General features: G+C 39.1%; 1 non-coding gene across 1 annotated transcript; it reads left to right on the forward strand.

The window, feature by feature from the left end:
* The first annotated feature begins 14,271 nt into the window (after positions 1 to 14,271).
* On the forward strand, positions 14,272 to 14,378 carry LOC141593632 (small nucleolar RNA R71). Its single transcript, XR_012521707.1, has one exon. It is a non-coding gene; the product is annotated as a small nucleolar RNA R71 (small nucleolar RNA).
* The last annotated feature ends 3,079 nt before the right edge of the window (positions 14,379 to 17,457 follow it).

The raw sequence follows: 17,457 nt of genomic DNA on the forward strand, positions 1-17,457 counted from the left end.
TGAGAAATAAATTTCGAGTTCAGGTTAATAATGAATGAAGTGTTGTGGTAGCCGTGAGTATGAAAATAATTGCGAGTCGATGATAGTTACCTAGTTGGATGTTGAATGATGTGTTGATAGTACTATTATGCCTAGTGATATGCGGTTATGTGATCCCGAAGCCATGCTAGTATAGTATCGTGATAGTAATTAGAAACACTGTTGAATTGCATGTTTTTAGTCATAGCAATCGTGATTTAGATGTAAGGAGTAGATCGAGATGCGAAGGGATTCTATGGGGTAGATGTTACGAAATACACAGTGTGAGATTTAAGTTAGGATGGGTTAGTATCGATAATATGGATGTAAGCGTTTGGAACATAGAAAATGAACGACTTAGTGCTGAAACTTGTTTTGTTTGATTGTACTCTTTAATTGACCTTACTGCCATTTCTTTTCTGTTTATTGTCTATGGATGAAAATTTTATGAGAGATAGTCTTGGGAATTAGTGTTCGTTTGGCGTTGGTTTCATGCTTATAGGATATACAGACTAGGAGTAATAAATATTTTAGTGAGCTGTGGTTAGGAAGTTCTGTGCAAAGCGATGTTTTGACCAATGATTTTGTAAAAATCCTCATTTAAATTGTATTAATAATTTTTGCATAATTCCAACTCCATCGATCAGAAGATTCGCATATGTTTTCAAATTGTTAAGCCACGAAAATTTTTGATGTCTCTACATTTAATGGCACGTTTTGCAAACTGACCCAATTTTCGAACCGATTCTTTGTCATATGTTTGTTTGGACCAACTGAGTTGTAAAATTCTTTAAAAAAAAAAAATGGAATTTTTGTGCTTTAGACCTAATTCTTTTTCCCCTGTGTTTTTTTAACTCTCCATATTTTATAAAAGTAATATGAATCGAGTTATAATCGAACGGTCATTTATTCGTGATTTTTGGAAGTTACAACGTGAATCCAAACATTTAAAATGTGCGTTCTATGTTGAATTTTCATACTATTGTTTGGTTAATTCATGAGCTTTAGTAATGTGAACTTATAAATGTCCTTATATAATGATAGTAGCAGGCATGTTCAGTAGTTATGTATCTTAACTGATGATAAAATTAAATTCTAGTTGATAACATTGTTGGCATGATAGCGTGAGTAAAATTGGATAGCTTAAATTGATTCTTAATCAAGGGTGAAATATTTTATACGAGTCCAATTGTGCATATTTTATATACATTTGGCATGTTGTAATGTCTCTGGTGTGTGCATCATATTTGCATAGTGGTCGGATATATGCAATTATAAAACAATATCGTCATATCTTGGTAAGTTGATGGCGTTAAAAAAAAAAAAAAAAATTAATTGATTGTCTAATATACTCGCATGAATAATTATAATAATTAGGTCTAAATGTTTACACATGGATGGTAGTAATGAGTATGTCTAAAGGTTCACACATGTAGGATACACCTGAGTTCTAATGCCTTTCATATGAATTGTGTGCCCACAGTTATATTTATTACCTTCATCACATTAAATTATTTCAGTTGGACCTACACCTGTAACATGATAATAAACGGTGTTGTTATGCCTTATTGAATATGTTCGTTATTACGATGTCATAAAATGCTAAAGTGATTCTTGCAATTGTATGGGTGTGATATAAAGGAAACTGTTTGATATAACACGACAATTGGCATATCTATATTCTCGAGTCGTTACTATCAATTATATTATAATAAAGATTGTTATGATAACTATGTTGACAATTATAATGGATAACCCTTTTATGATTCACATGATATGCATTGGTTTAAATGATAGTCGTTATAGTTACATTTAATTGAGCCTACGAGTGCCTAATTGTTCAATCATGCAAATCAGAGAAATTGTTCAAGTGCTAATCTTTTATCATAAGCTAGTGTTCTGCAAAATATATGATGGCAAATGTATATGTTTAAACTATTTATACAATATCTTTGCTTTGCTGAAAATGAGTTATACTAAGTTGCTGGACACAATTGAATGATATGGTTGCTAAAATGTGAAACATATGTGGGATATGAAAGTGATGTTGTTGTTGTCATAGATCTTATGTAGTTACTTTTATTGGGAAATATGCTTTCAGAATTGGTATCGTGCAAACAATTTCTATAATTTAAAATATAAATTATGAGTATGTTGTTGATTGCTTAAATTCATCGACCCAATTCGTGATCTAAACCAGTGAGTGAGTAAATGGTTGTACGGACATGTCAATAAGATCATGTGATTGTGATAGAGGGTAGTGGTAGATCTATTTCTGTGATATGTTTACAAATGTGAGAAGTCCTTAAATTGTTTTGTCGATTTTGCTCTCGCTCGTTCATAGTCTATAATTGATCATCAAATTTGTTTGGTGGTGAAACCGTGTAAACCATGGTTCCTTTCTTGTTGTTCTTTTGGGTTGATGCTGTGTTTTTAAGTTAAGCATGAGCTAGTAATAATTGTTACTTGTTGACAATCAGTTAATTCCTTAATAAAACCTTATTTCGACCTTAATGTTGATGCGCAATCTTTTATCATATGTTCTTTCCTGTCACATGTGGTTGATAATGATTTTGTTGCTTATGTATATGAAAATTGAAAAGAGGTTACGAGGACGTAACCATGTTTCTAGTCGGGTAGGATTCTAAAATCTTAATGTTTATGTTGCACTTGTTGGTAGATAGTAGTTTTGATCAAATTGATGTTTCATCGTGGGGTAACCATACAAATGAGTTCTATATGTTTTGTTCCTACTTCTGTTAGTTGGTTGAGGTGTAAAAGAAGAGTGTAGTTAAACTATGGATATTGAGTTTGAGATTGGCCACTAGTATTGAGTTGTGGGGCCTTTGTGCCAAGTTATGTTTACGGGAGTTATGTTACGATCCAGTGTGACCATGGTTATTGAGTTACTTGAGTTGAGATCGGAATTTAGATGGAAGATGACGGTGTTCTCAGGTGATTATTTAGTTGTTATACATTTGTGTTATCAGGTAGTTATTAGTTATAGTTAGTTGGGTAAAGTAAAGACGAGTTAAACTTCGGGACGAAGTTTATTTTTAGGAGGGCAGAATGTAACATTCCGTATTTATTATGTTTAATTGATGTGTCAAAAGTGTGTGTTAACCATGTTAGAAATGCGTGACGTCCGTAAGTACGATATACAATACCATTTTGAGGTTTGGGTATGGGAGCGAACTTCGGGACGAAGTTCATTTTAAGGGGGGGAAGACTGTAATACCCCGTATTTTTTATATAATAAATTAAATGGATATTATTATAAATTAATTATTATACAATTTATATTACTAATTATGTCGGGTTAAATGTTAGTCGATAATTACGTTAAGCTATCGTGAGTAATTGAGACGGGTTTATAAGAAATACGAATTGTGAGCTGACCCATTTAAGTTGGCCCAATATATGTTCAGCCCATTAAACCCTAAAGCCCATTTAACCCTTAACCCTAAACCATAACCCTAATAGTGCCCTAACCCTAACCCTAACAGTCCCCTAACCCGCCTCCCTCATCTCACACTCCCTCGGCCCGCCTCCCTCCTTTCTTCGATCCAAACACCATCTTTCACGCAATTCGAGAGAGAGAGAGAGAGAGTGGCTGTTGACGGTGCAGCAAGGACGAGCAAGGGACTATTGTCGACGACCTAGGGTGGCCGTGGTGGCTGTTGTGGTGGCGGGGAAGGTAAGAACGCAACTCACTTCCTCTGTTTTTTTCTTCTTTACGTCGGGTTTTTGTGGGAGGGTGCGTGTCATTAGAGGTGTTTGGTGGTGGTTGTCGGGGTATATGGGTAGAGTGGTAAGGGACGAGTGAAATGGTGGTGGTTATGGTGGTTTTAGGTGGTGCTAGTGGCGGTGAGAGGTGGCGGCGACGGGGGTGCAAGAACGGGTTTTATACACGGGTTTCGGGGCGGGTTTAGATGGGTAGCTTTGGGGTGGTGCCACCGTCGACTAGGGGGAGGTCGACAAGGCGGTGCTAGGTTGTCGTGTTCGTGGGGCTGACGGCGAGCAAGGGCGTGGTGGTTTGGCGGGGGTAAGGTTGTTGGTTGCGGTGGTGGTAAAAGGAAAACAAGGGGGTGTTTGGTGAGCCGTGGTGGTGAACCAGGCCAAATGGCGGCCATGGTTGGACTCGCCGGTGCGATCGACCCCGATGGGGGTGGCCGTTGGTGGTGGGGCGAGTGGGGGTTTGGTCGGGTGGTTGTCACGGTGGTGAGGTGGTGCGTGGGGTTGTGTGAGTGAGTGTGAAGGGACGGTGGTTGTGGACGGGTTGTGTTTGTTTTGAAACGAGTTTTTATTAATTTAAATTGTTACAATTCGTGATGAGTCGTATTCTTAATTAATTAATTTATTCCCGAGTCATTTAAATAATTTATTTAATTTAATCCCCGAGTCGTTTAAATAATTAGAAATGGATTTTGAGTCGGGTTTGTTAAAATGAAAAGTTACTATATCGGGAAAGTTTCCATTTTGGGAGATTGCTATATTTAGTAGTTAGTAATTATAAATATTATAATTGTCTTAGGTGACGGATTCGTGAAGGATCGATAATCAAATGCATTGCTTTGTTTTCTGGACTGCTTTAACTGCTTAATTGGATTTGCTGGCACTTTGAGGTAGGGAAATACACTTGACCTATTATCGTTGTTGTTGAATTGTGTTGACTTGATTCGTGGTTGTTGAGTTACGTTATGATTCATATACGGGAAGGTGATTGACTGAATTGATCGTGTTGAGTTTGTTATCACAACATTCGGTAGCTGGCATGATTTCATTCATTAATATATATCTTGTGTTGCATTAAATTTCTGTTGAGCATTTCATATGCATTGGAGATGGAGGATGGTGTAGGAGTGACGATGTTGAGATATGATGTGAGTTGTGATAAGGCCCAGGCGGGTTCTGCAGGACTTGCCCTGGTGTCCTCATTGCGAGTGGCGGATCGGCTACGGTCGATATATATAGTCTACCGGGGATCGGTATGGCTGGGTTGTCCGGGGTATGAGATATGAGATATGAGTTGAGATGAAGATGGAGGTGACGGAGGAGCATGCATATCATATTTTGTTATTTCATTGTTTTCCCTACTCAACCTCGTGGTTGACCCTGTGTATTCGTGAACACCTGTGATGAACCATAATGGGGAGCAGATTTGACAGGTACTACATATTAGCTGACTTGGGAGCTATGGGATGCGTGAGGACTTGGCCAACCTACCTAGAAGTCTAGACCACATAGAGGATTTTATCACTTAATTTATTTTCCGTTGCGAGTTGTATTTATCTTATATTAAGTTTAGTTGGATAATTTGTAATAACATGAAATCGTTAAGTTTTAATTTAAAGTACTTTGGTATTGTTGTACTTTGTTATTCACTACCTCGGGAAACCGAGATGGTAACAGTACGGTTTATTAGGGAATGTCTTGCTAAAGGCTCCTTCATAAACCGGGGTGTTACATACCCCCTTTGAAAGATCCACTTATCTTTTGAAATTAGGTGCGAAGACACCTAATCCACCCACTATTGTGAGACAAACAAAAGATCAATCCTCTAATGCTCCTCCTTCCACCTCTAATAATGAATTGATGGATACGATGCGTGAGTTAAGCCTTAACATGACCACCTTGCAAAATGACCAAAGACTTGCCTTGCACCGCATTTATGATTACTTTGCTAGGCAAGGAGTTATTCCATCCGAGGGCCCTCACCCTGGTCGGACTAAATCTTTTCGGTAACTTGTCGTTAGGAGCACCTAGACCAAAACACAATTTATAACTTCACAAACAACTCTACAATTAGTAAAGAGGCAAGTAAAGGTCGGATTCCAAGGGACGGGAATTGAGATTAGATTTCTATTGAAACTAGTGGTGTCTTAGGGGTGTCACAATTTGGGTTGATGTAGAAGGTCACTAAACTAAATAGCAATGAAAATAAACAAGCAAGATGAATTAAAAGGGTTGTAAACAATTGATAAAAAGCACTAGGGTGTCATGGGGTCATAGGGGAATCATGGGAATTGATCATACAAACATGTTCTCAAATTATAAGCAAGCAATTATTGTTGTGATGGATTGAGTTGGGTTATATCTTACAATCCTAGGAAAGTTTGGGTCCCGGAGCCGAATCGATTAGATTGTACAACACCTACAAGTCGACTTAGTCTTCCCTACTCAACAACATGCATGGTCTAATGAGACTCGAGTTGGTTTATATCTTACATGTCTCATTGAAAAGATAGGTGATGGGTAAAAAATGCAAGGATTCATAGGCTCGCATTTCATCAAACATAACATGTGCATGAGTCGAGATCAAAACAAGCAAGCAAATAAACCATGAAAGCATATTAATTTAAGCATGAATCATTCCCCATGTTGGTTTCCCCTAATTACCCATTAACCCTAGCTAGGTGACTACTCACTCATTATCATGTTGATCATGCTAGCAAGGTTGTCAATCATACCAACAAAGTAAAACATGATGAATAAATGAAAGTAATTAACAATAATTAAAAAGGGATTAAGAGAATTATACCTACTAATGATTCCAATAATAAAGCAAAGAATAAAAGAAGTACTTGATGCTTGATTGAGAGGTTGTCAATCTCCCAATAATAACCCAAATAATCTTCAATTACCCAAAATAAAGGATGAACACAAGAGAGATTAAGGAAATAAAACTTGTATTAAAACTTGATTAATTGTTGATTACAAAACTAAAGAGAGATTTGATTGATATTAACTACACTAAGAATTGATAAGAAGAACATGCTCTTCCAATTAGACTAATGGGGTATTTATAGTGGAAATTAGGTGGATGCATTAGGGTTAACTAAGGGCTTAAATGACGATTAAGTCCCTACTTAGGGAAAAACGCCGGTATTTTTACGAAGGAAGGGCATCTTTCTTTGAAGCTTGAAGAACGAATTTACGCTGCCTTGGAATCCGTGCGTCTTAGGCTCGGGACGGCCGGATTCCTGTGTCTCTGCCCGGGCGTCTTTGGGAGAAGACGGGCGTCTTCTGGTGGCTGTTGCCCGGGCATCTTTGGTAGAAAACGCACGGATTGTAAGGTGGAGGACGGGCGTCTTCTTGGCAATCCGCACGGATTGCTGCTCAGACTTGTTTCTTCTTCTTTTCTTCGTTTTTCTTCATAAAATCCTTGGGGATTTCCTTGGGGATGCAAGGATCTTTCCTCATCATTGCCCAACTACTATATTATGTACAAAGGCCTTCTAATCTTGTCTCTCCTTGATGCTTGGTCATTGAATTCAATCAATTTAGTCTCATTTTGCCATGAAAATGCAAGGTTTGCACTCCTTTCCTACCAAGGACACAAAACCTCAAAGAATATGCAAAACAAAGAACTAAAGACAATAAATGACCCAAATATGCACTAAAAAGCATGGGAACAAGGCTTATTCGGGGACTAAATATGCGCTAATTATGGTCACATCAAATATCCCCAAACCGAACCTTTGCTCGTCCCGAGTAAAGAGGTGACAAAGACTAGGACCATTATTTCAACTAACCTAATAACATAGCCGACATGAGACAATTAGCGGGTCTCACTCCACCCCTTCAACTCACAACAAGACAACCATGAGGTAGGATGCCTTCTTGCAAGGCAAGGTGGGTCTTGCCAAAATGGCGACACATCCAAACATTAAGCACACAAAATCAAATAATGGATGCATCTACAAAAAGAATAGCCACTTCCTCATCAAGTGGCGGAGTCAACTAAAAAGGAACAAATTTAAGAGCATATATTTCGTCACAAATACTAGCTCAAAAAATCACTAAGGCTAAGAGGATGGCACTAAATCACCTCCAAATGGTGTTAAACTAGACTACTTTCGTCCTCAATTTCCAAATGCTTTCGTCAAGAGCGATCGGATGGTATGGAATGATGATCCCTATGATACTAGTAGCATATGATATGACAAGTCTCGAGTTCTCTACAAAAGTAAAGGTCATGGATCGTCCCATGCTCGACAAAGTGGCTTGACAAAAAGGCTTTTTGGGAATGAAATGCTCAAATCGTTGTAAACAAGGGTGGATATGACTAGTATTCAAAAATTGACCTCATTTAACTTTCACATTTCAAAAATTAGAGATGGGGTTTGTCCCTTCCGTGCTAATGTCCTTTGCTTTCGCCAATCGCTTATTAGGCAACCGGTTAACCTCTAGACAATAGCTTTTCGGAGTGATAGTCACTCTGTCTCTGGGCGGTTGAATTCACAACCGTGTGGGGGCCCAATTCAATGGATCCCTCACCAAAGCACATCGAAGTGGTACGCCTCCATCAAAACAACTAAAATTCTCAATATTTCGACATTTCATAACATTTGAGGTTTCCTTGGCAATAAAACGTTTCCACATACAAAATCTTCAAAATGAACACTTCAAACTTATTGATAGAAAGTATTTTTGGGTTGCCTTACCACAAGGTCAATCAAGGTCACCTAGACAAGTTAACCAAGTCCACATCGCATCACGGGGTTGGAATAGGTGACTCACATGCAAACCCTTGACTAGGCTTTGGGTCATGGGTCGAAAGACACTAGTATGACACAATCCAGGGTGTTTTACAACCATTCTAGTAGGCGAAGTCTTAAGTTGAAAAAGTATTTGTAATGGCTTAGTTGCTCTTGTCAAAGTTCCCAATTAGGCACTTTTCAAAATATTTCATCTAAATGCAACTATATGCCATGATGCAACTATTATATACATCCTAATGCAAGTGATTCTACCAACTAATATGACATATAAACTAAATGCAAGTCCTAAGTTCACATTGTTATACCGCATCAATCAAAATAAAGCCACATAGGCATTAACATAAAGAGGAAAAAGGAGATTGGAAAGATCATACCATGCGGTCTTCAATATCCTCATATCTCGGATGTGGCGTAGTCGATCAATGTGAACAAGGATAGAACAAACACAATATATACAATAATATATACATGACTACACTACAAAGGAAATGAACATGTTTTTGGTTTTTCAATTTTCAAATTTTTATGGTTTTTCAAAAATTTTAATTTTTTTTGGATTTTTGAATAAAAGTTAAGTTAGAACTCCCCATCCCCACACTAATATGGGCATTGTCCTCAATGGCCAAAATGATGGGAAATTATGCAAACATGATGCATGATTTCTACACTAAATGCAAGCTACACTAGTCTACACTACATGATGCATGGTTTTTGTTTATGACGGAGAGGATAATTTAGATTACCTCCCGTTGTGTATGCATGTACTTCCCCAAACCGAGTTAGACATTATTGCTAATGTCCTAAGGTTAGGTGTAGTTCATGCACACACTATGCAATGCATGAAACTAATTTGTCATTTTGGATTTTAAAAGGTGGGAACAATAAAATGAGAACACCTCAATGGGGCCGAGGTGTTAGTCCTCTATGGTGCTAGGACTACTCCAACAATGATCAAGAAAAATAATTAAAACAAAGAAAGAAGTAGAACAAACCTCAAGAGGGTAGGAGCCTCCATAGCTTGCTAATCTTCCATCATATCATCGCTATCATCATCTTCCTCACTAGAAGTGGACTCATCACCACTTCCCTCTTCACTTTCTTGTTCACCTTGCTCATCATCCTCTTCTCCTTCTTCACTAGCTTCTTCATCAATGTTATCATCAACCTCTTCATCACCGACAACCTCATTATCACCCGGAAACTCACCCCTAGATGCACTCGGAAAGAAGACTTCCCTATCCGCCCAACTAGGCAAACGACATGAAGGATCAAGTTGTCCTTGCCTAGCTTAGTGTAGGAGGGGTGGATATTGGGCTAAATAAGCATCTTCCCGGTCCTTGAATGCTTGCTTGTGCATCTCTTGCATAAGAAGAGTCACATAATCCTTGCTTGCTTAGAATCCTTCGGGTTTGAACTCTTGGTATTTGAAAGGATAGGGTGGTGTGAATATGGAAGAGGAGGGCATTTTAATTTCACCCTTTTGTTGTCGGATGATATACTCGGCCTCTTTTGAAAGGGGAAGGAGATAGTTGGTCCGGTGGACACTTAAACGACAAATCTTCGAAGGCAAAGTAAAAGATCTAGCGTCACTTGTGAGCCATCCATACTTGGTGTCAAGAGGGTTATGAGAGACCCACTTGTATTTGTTTATCATAGTATTAATATCAATGAGATGACCACCCTTCTTCGCCTCATACTTGTTATCCTTGTTGAAGTTTGGATCAAAGTATTTAGCTAAAATAGTGACTAGACCGCCATTCACAATAACGGTAGTGCCTTGCTTCCCACAATCAATGTTTAGCCATCTATCCACCAAAAGTCTTAGAGAGTTGAAAGGCTTGGTGAATTCCCTTCCAATGTTCAAGGCCGACTCAAGAAGAACAAAATCGAGTTTGGTGAAATGGTTGGTGTCTTTTCTTGCAATGATGGTGTTTCCTATGACCTTGTGCCACACTTTAATGCCCGGATGGTGGACTAATAGAGCACGACTAGCATGAAAGTTCTCAAATTTCCTTCCGGAAATCGCCTCCCAAAGAGGAGCGGGGTCATACTTGCCAACATTCTTGAAATAACTAGGTGAATTATCAAGACCCAATGCTTTACCCATTTCCTCAAAGGAGATGCGCCTACTAACATTAGCTAGGCGGAACTCGATGTTTTCCATAGTCTCTACCTTGTTAACTTTCAAAGAACTCAAAAATTCTAAGGTAAGGGAGGGGTATGTCAATTCTTTTGTTGTAAACAATTTCTCCAACCCCATGGCTTTAAAGAAGGCTCTAGTTTGCTCAAGGACACCCAACTTATCTAAGGCATATTCAAAAATAAACTTGTTGGATAAAAATGATTTTCTAGCATACTTGGCAAAAGTGTCCCTATGGGATTTGGAAATGAAAATTACCTCCGGATAATTCGAAAGTTGAGCAATTTCCGGAGTAGTAGATGTTGTTGCTTCCATGGGAGGTTGTTGTTGTTGCACTTCCAAGTTTGAGCTAGCCACCACCATAGCCAATGCTTTCTTTGCTTGAAGACTCTTTTGTCTTGATGAGAGTGCCTTTGCCTTTGGTGCCTTTGCCTTTGTTGCTTTTGTTGCTCCCTTTGTCCTTGCCATTGATGAATAAACCAAGAAAAGAGTGAAAATCTTCAATTTTTAGTGTACCCAAATCAATTTAAAGATGAAAGGCTTTGCCTTTATGAATTCAAAAATCGACTCAAAGGTTGAAGATTTTGTGCTTGGTTTTGATTTTTGTTGAAAGAGGAGTGATTGATTTGTTGTTAAAAGGATGTTTTGATTTGATTTTGGTGAATGTTGTTGAGGAATCTTGTTTTTGTAATGGAGAGGATGAGGGTTTTGGAGTTATGGGGTTTATGGGTTGTGTTTTGAATGAAGGAATGAAGAAATGAACGTGGGAGGGGGTTTATAATAAACCCAAAAAATTTGAAATGCAGGGGGAAGACGGGCGGCTTTCCTTCGGGACGCCCGGATTCTGCCTGTTCTGGGTTTCAGAATTCTCGCCTAAAGACGGGCGGATTTGAAAGTGCGGGACGGGCGTCTTTCAGAGAAGACGGGCGGATTCCTTTCCAGGGATTTTTCTTGTTTTCCTCAGCTAAAAAGACAGGCGTCTTTCAGTGAAGTCGGGCGACTTTTTGAAGACGGGCGTCTTTCAGTGAAGCCGGGATGCGTTAACAGTCAGAAATTTCAAAAATTCAGCTCATGAAGGACGGGCGTCTTCTGCCCAATATGCCCGGATTGCCTGAAGACGGGCGAATTCTCTTGAAACCGCTCGGATTCTACCCCTTTTACCCGGATTCAGTTCCATCCGTGTACTTTGCATATCCCTTGTCATTCTTCCATTCTTCAAAATCTCGTGTTCTTCATTGTGGGGGCACTACTAAGGCATGAATAGCCTAGGCAATTGCTATCCCCACACTAAGCTAAAGCACTACACATCAATTGAAATTATTAGTCCCTCCCTCACTTCTCTCAAAAATGATAATTATCTTGATCAAAGCATAAAAATCCAAAAATAACAAGAATGCAATATAAGAATTGAAATGCGAGTTAGGGAGTTAGAAATATTTACAAATGGTGGTTTAGGGAGGACTCCACCAAACTCTCATTCTTGATGAGATGTCATGGGGGCATGGCCAAGGTGTTGTTGATGTTGCTCAACACATTGAAGAAGTAATCAAAAGCTTGTTCATTATCATGATAAAGGTCTTCAATAGACCTTTGCCCTTGTTGTCGGTCTTGATCGATAGCATTACCAATATAGGGATTGAAAATCCCTTCAAACTCGTCGTCCCAAAGACCACAAACTTCATCCACTTGATCACTAAAGATCTCTTGATTTGATGGAGACAACTCTCCCAATTTCTTGTCTTGGCCAATGATGCCATCCTCTTCTTCTTTGCTTGACTTTGATGAGCTTTGCAAGCTCTCTTTGTTACAATTCACTTGCTCTTTGAATGGAGCATCTTCAATTTTCTTCTTCCATTGGAGTTCCGACTTCTTCCTATCATCCTTCCGGCTATAATGATCAATCATGAAACATGGTTCATGCAAACGTGGAGCTCTCATAGTCTTGTCAAGATTAAAAGTTATACTCTCATCTCCCACTTCTAGAGTGAGCTCTCCATGTTTCACATCAATCACCGCACCCGCGGTGTGTAAGAAAGGTCTTCCTAGGATGATTGGAATGTTGGAGTCTTCTTCCATATCAACAATGACAAAGTCCACCGGGATGAAACACTTCCCAATTTGTATGGGAACATCTTCCCATATCCCTAATGGTGTCTTCGTCGATATATCGGCCATTTGGAGTGTGATATTGGTGCATTTAAGCTCTCCCATCCCCAACCTTTTACTCACCGAGTACGGCATAACACTCACACTAGCCCCTAGATCACATAAGGCTTTGTTGATCGTGGTATGGCCAATGGTACACGGTATTGAGAAGCTTCCCGGATCCTTGAGTTTTGGAAGTGAACTCCCTTGAAGTATTGCACTACTCACCTTAGTGAAGGCGATAGTCTTAAGCTTCCAGATCGACTTCTTCTTTGTGAGGATGGATTTCATGTATTTTGCATAGGCCGGCACGTGATTGATTAATTCCGTGAAAGGAATTGAGACTTCCAAATTCTTCACAATTTCCATAAACTTTCCAAGTTGGTCATCAAATTTGGGCTTGGCTTGACGACTTGGAAAAGGAAGTCTAATCACAATGGGCTCCTTCTCCTTGACCTTGTCTTCATTTTTCTTTGAAATTTCTTCTTTTGATGATTCTCCAACCTTGGAGTTTTGCACAATTTCTTCTTTGTCACTAGCTTCCACAACTTCATCCTCAACTTGCTTCTTCGGTGCTTCATACCTTGTACCACTTCTCAAGTGAATGGCACTAACCGTTTCATGTCTTGGGGGATTACTTTGAGGTGGTAATTGCCCCTTTTTTCTTTGTGAGCTTGAAGATGCTAGTTGAGTCAATTGGGTTTCCAACATTTTGGTGTGAGCTAGGATGTTGTTGATGGTGGTTTCCTTTGCTTGACTATCTTTTTGCATTTGAGTGAAAAATTCTTGTTGATTCTTTTGCATTTGAAGGACCGCTTTTTGAACATCAAAACCTTGGTCATTTTGTTGATTGTATGGATTTTGATTTTGGTAACCTTGGTTTTGGTTGTAAAAGGGTCTTTGATTTTGGTTTCTCATGGGAGGTGGGGTGTATGTTGTTTGAGGGTTTTGAACATTTTGGCTTTTGTATGAGAGATTTGGATGGAATTTGGTATTTTTATTGTAATAGTTGGAATAAGGGGTACCACTCTTGTATGCTTGGAAAGCATTCACTTGTTCATTTGTTCCCCTACATTCACTTTGGTCATGTCCCAAAGTTCCACAATTCTCACATATCCACTTGGGATTGATGACGATGCCGTCATGGCATTAACATGATACTTTGGTGATTTTGAGGCTTCTTCAAGTCTAGCCATAGCTTTTTCAAACTTCAAATTGATTGTGTCAATGTGAGCACAAAGTTGAGCACCCAATTGAGTAACGGAGTCCACTTCATGCTTTCCTCCTCTAGTAGCCTTGCGAGGTCTACTATATTGTGAGTTATGGACCGCCATTTCCTCAATTTTGTTCCAAGTTTGATTGTCATCAACTTCGGTGAACATTCCATTTGATCCCATGTTGAGAATGTTCCTTGAATCTTCATATAGACCGTTCCAAAATTGTTGTACCAAGAACCACTCGCTAAGTCCATGATGAGGACATGAGCGACAAATTCCTTTGAACCGCTCCCAAGCTTCGTACAAAGATTCTTCATCCCTTTGCTTAAAACCCGTAATTTGAGCTCTTAGCATGTTAGTTTTTTCCGGTGGGTAGAATTGTTTGTAGAAAGCTAGAACCAACTTCTTCCAAGAATCAATTCCGAGAGTGGCCTTATCAAGGCCCTTCAACCATTGTTTCGCGGTGCCAATTAGAGAAAAAGGAAATAAGACCCATCGAATTTGGTCTTGAGTTACACCGGTTTGAGAAATTGCATCACAATAGTCACAAAAGGTTTCCATATGAGAATGACGGTCTTCACTAGGCATGCCCCCAAATTGGCTTCTTTCGACTAATTGGATAAATGCGGATTTAGCAATGAAATTTCCGGTCAAATGTTGTGGTGTGGGAGTACCATTGGGTAGGTTCTCCTCGGTGAGTACGGAATGTGATGAAAACTTAGTGATTGTGGGTTGATTTTGTGTTGTATTTTGTGTTGGGTTCTCCTCACCTTCTCTTGCAAAAAGGGTTGATGAACTCAATAGTTGGTTGAATATCTACAACCTCACCAATACCTCTCAAATTTCTCCTAGCAAGTCTTCTATTGGTTGTCAAAGCTCTTTCAATTTCACGATCAAAAGGTAACAAATCACCTTGTAACCTTCTAGACATGCAAAATATCAAACAACTCGAAAACAATTAGAACAAACCTTGAGGAGTTTTACTTCCCCAAGGCAAAGAAAGACACAACTAATAACAATATAAGGAAATCTAAATCAAGTTAACACCGTCCCCGACAACGGCGCCATTTTTAGTCGGACTAAATCTTTTCGGTAACTTGTCGTTAGGAGCACCTAGACCAAAACACAATTTATAACTTCACAAACAACCCTACAATTAGTAAAGAGGCAAGTAAAGGTCGGATCCCAAGGGACGGGAATTGAGATGAGATTTCTATTGAAACTAGTGGTGTCTTAGGGGTGTCACAATTTGGGTTGATGTAGAAGGTCACTAAACTAAATAGCAATGAAAATAAACAAGCAAGATGAATTAAAAGGGTTGTAAACAATTGATAAAAAGCACTAGGGTGTCATGGGGTCATAGCGGAATCATGGGAATTGATCATACAAACATGTTCTCAAATTATAAGCAAGCAATTATTGTTGTGATGGATTGAGTTGGGTTATATCTTACAATCCTAGGAAAGTTTGGGTCCCGGAGCCGAATCGATTAGATTGTACAACACCTACAAGTCGACTTAGTCTTCCCTACTCAACAACATGCATGGTCTAATGAGACTCGAGTTGGTTTATGTCTTACAAGTCTCATTGAAAAGATAGGTGATGGGTAAAAAATGCAAGGATTCATAGGCTCGCATTTCATCAAACATAACATGTGCATGAGTCGAGATCAAAACAAGCAAGCAAATAAACCATGAAAGCATATTAATTTAAGCATGAATCATTCCCCATGTTGGTTTCCCCTAATTACCAATTAACCCTAGCTAGGTGACTACTCACTCATTATCACGTTGATCATGCTAGTAAGGTTGTCAATCATACCAACAAAGTAAAACATGATGAATAAATGAAAGTAATTAACAATAATTAAAAAGGAATTAAGAGAATTATACCTACTAATGATTCCAATAATAAAGCAAAGAATAAAAGAAGTACTTGATGCTTGATTGAGAGGTTGTCAATCTCCCAATAATAACCCAAATAATCTTCAATTACCCAAAATAAAGGATGAACACAAGAGAGATTAAGGAAATAAAACTTGTATTAAAACTTGATTAATTGTTGATTACAAAACTAAAGAGAGATTTGATTGATATTAACTACACTAAGAATTGATAAGAAGAACATGCTCTTCCAATTAGACTAATGGGGTATTTATAGTGGAAATTAGGTGGATGCATTAGGGTTAACTAAGGGCTTAAATGACGATTAAGTCCCTACTTAGGGAAACGCCGGTATTTTCTGATGCAAGGGCATCTTTCTTTGAAGCTTGAAGAACGAATTTGCGCTGCCTTGGAATCCGTGCGTCTTAGGCTCGGGACGGCCGGATTCCTGTGTCTCTGCCCGGGCGTCTTTTGGAGAAGACGGGCGTCTTCTGGTGGCTGTTGCCCGGACGTCTTTGGTAGAAGACGCACGGATTGTAAGGTGAAGAACGGGCGTCTTCTTGGCAATCCGCACGGATTGCTGCTCAGACTTGTTTCTTCTTCTTTTCTTCCTTTTTCTTCATAAAATCCTTGGGGATTTCCTTGGGGATGCAAGGATCTTTCCTCATCATTGCCCAACTACTATAGTATGTACAAAGGCCTTCTAATCTTGTCTCTCCTTGATGCTTGGTCATTGAATTCAATCAATTTAGTCTCATTTTGCCATGAAAATGCAAGGTTTGCACTCCTTTCCTACCAAGGACACAAAACCTCAAAGAATATGCAAAACAAAGAACTAAAGACAATAAATGACCCAAATATGCACTAAAAAGCATGGGAACAAGGCTAATTCGGGGACTAAATATGCGCTAATTATGGTCACATCACACTCCTAATTTTATCCTTGGCCCGAGGGTGGGTTTCTATTTTCTTCTGGTTTTGATGCAGGTACTTATGAGCCCGGTCCGGACTATTGTGGTTCGGATTATGGATTGGAGGCCATAGGTGGTGGTTATGGTGGATATGGAGGCTATGATGGTTATGGTGATTATGGAGGAGAGGTTACTAGTGGAAGAGATATTTATGGGTATGTCAATCCCTTTCAAGTTGGTGACCAAGGTGGAAGTTCTCAAGGTGATGCTGCGTCGGGATCAGGTGGAGATCAAGTACCAAATGCAAAGTCGGGCTATAGCTTTTGGCCCTTTTCTTGATGAAATGATGATTGGAAGGATCCCCCATATACATACTAGCTTGGGGGGAGGCTAGCTAGTCTAGCTAGTAAGTATGCTTTTCATTGCATTTTAGTTACATTTCCCGCATCCCATTAGATATAACTTCGTGTCTTTCTTGTTTATGTGGTTTGAGCCATTTTTACGGTTACCTTCGATGCTTTACATGTTGGCACATTGAGGAAAATGTTGTGTTTAGCTGGGGGGGGGGGGGGGGGGGGGTTGCATTTGCATTTTAGTTAGCTTGCATTGTAGAAAATTCTTAAATTTTTTGAAAATTGT

Source organism: Silene latifolia, chromosome 7 (genome assembly GCF_048544455.1).
Source record: "Silene latifolia isolate original U9 population chromosome 7, ASM4854445v1, whole genome shotgun sequence".
Classification (NCBI taxonomy): Eukaryota; Viridiplantae; Streptophyta; class Magnoliopsida; order Caryophyllales; family Caryophyllaceae; genus Silene; species Silene latifolia.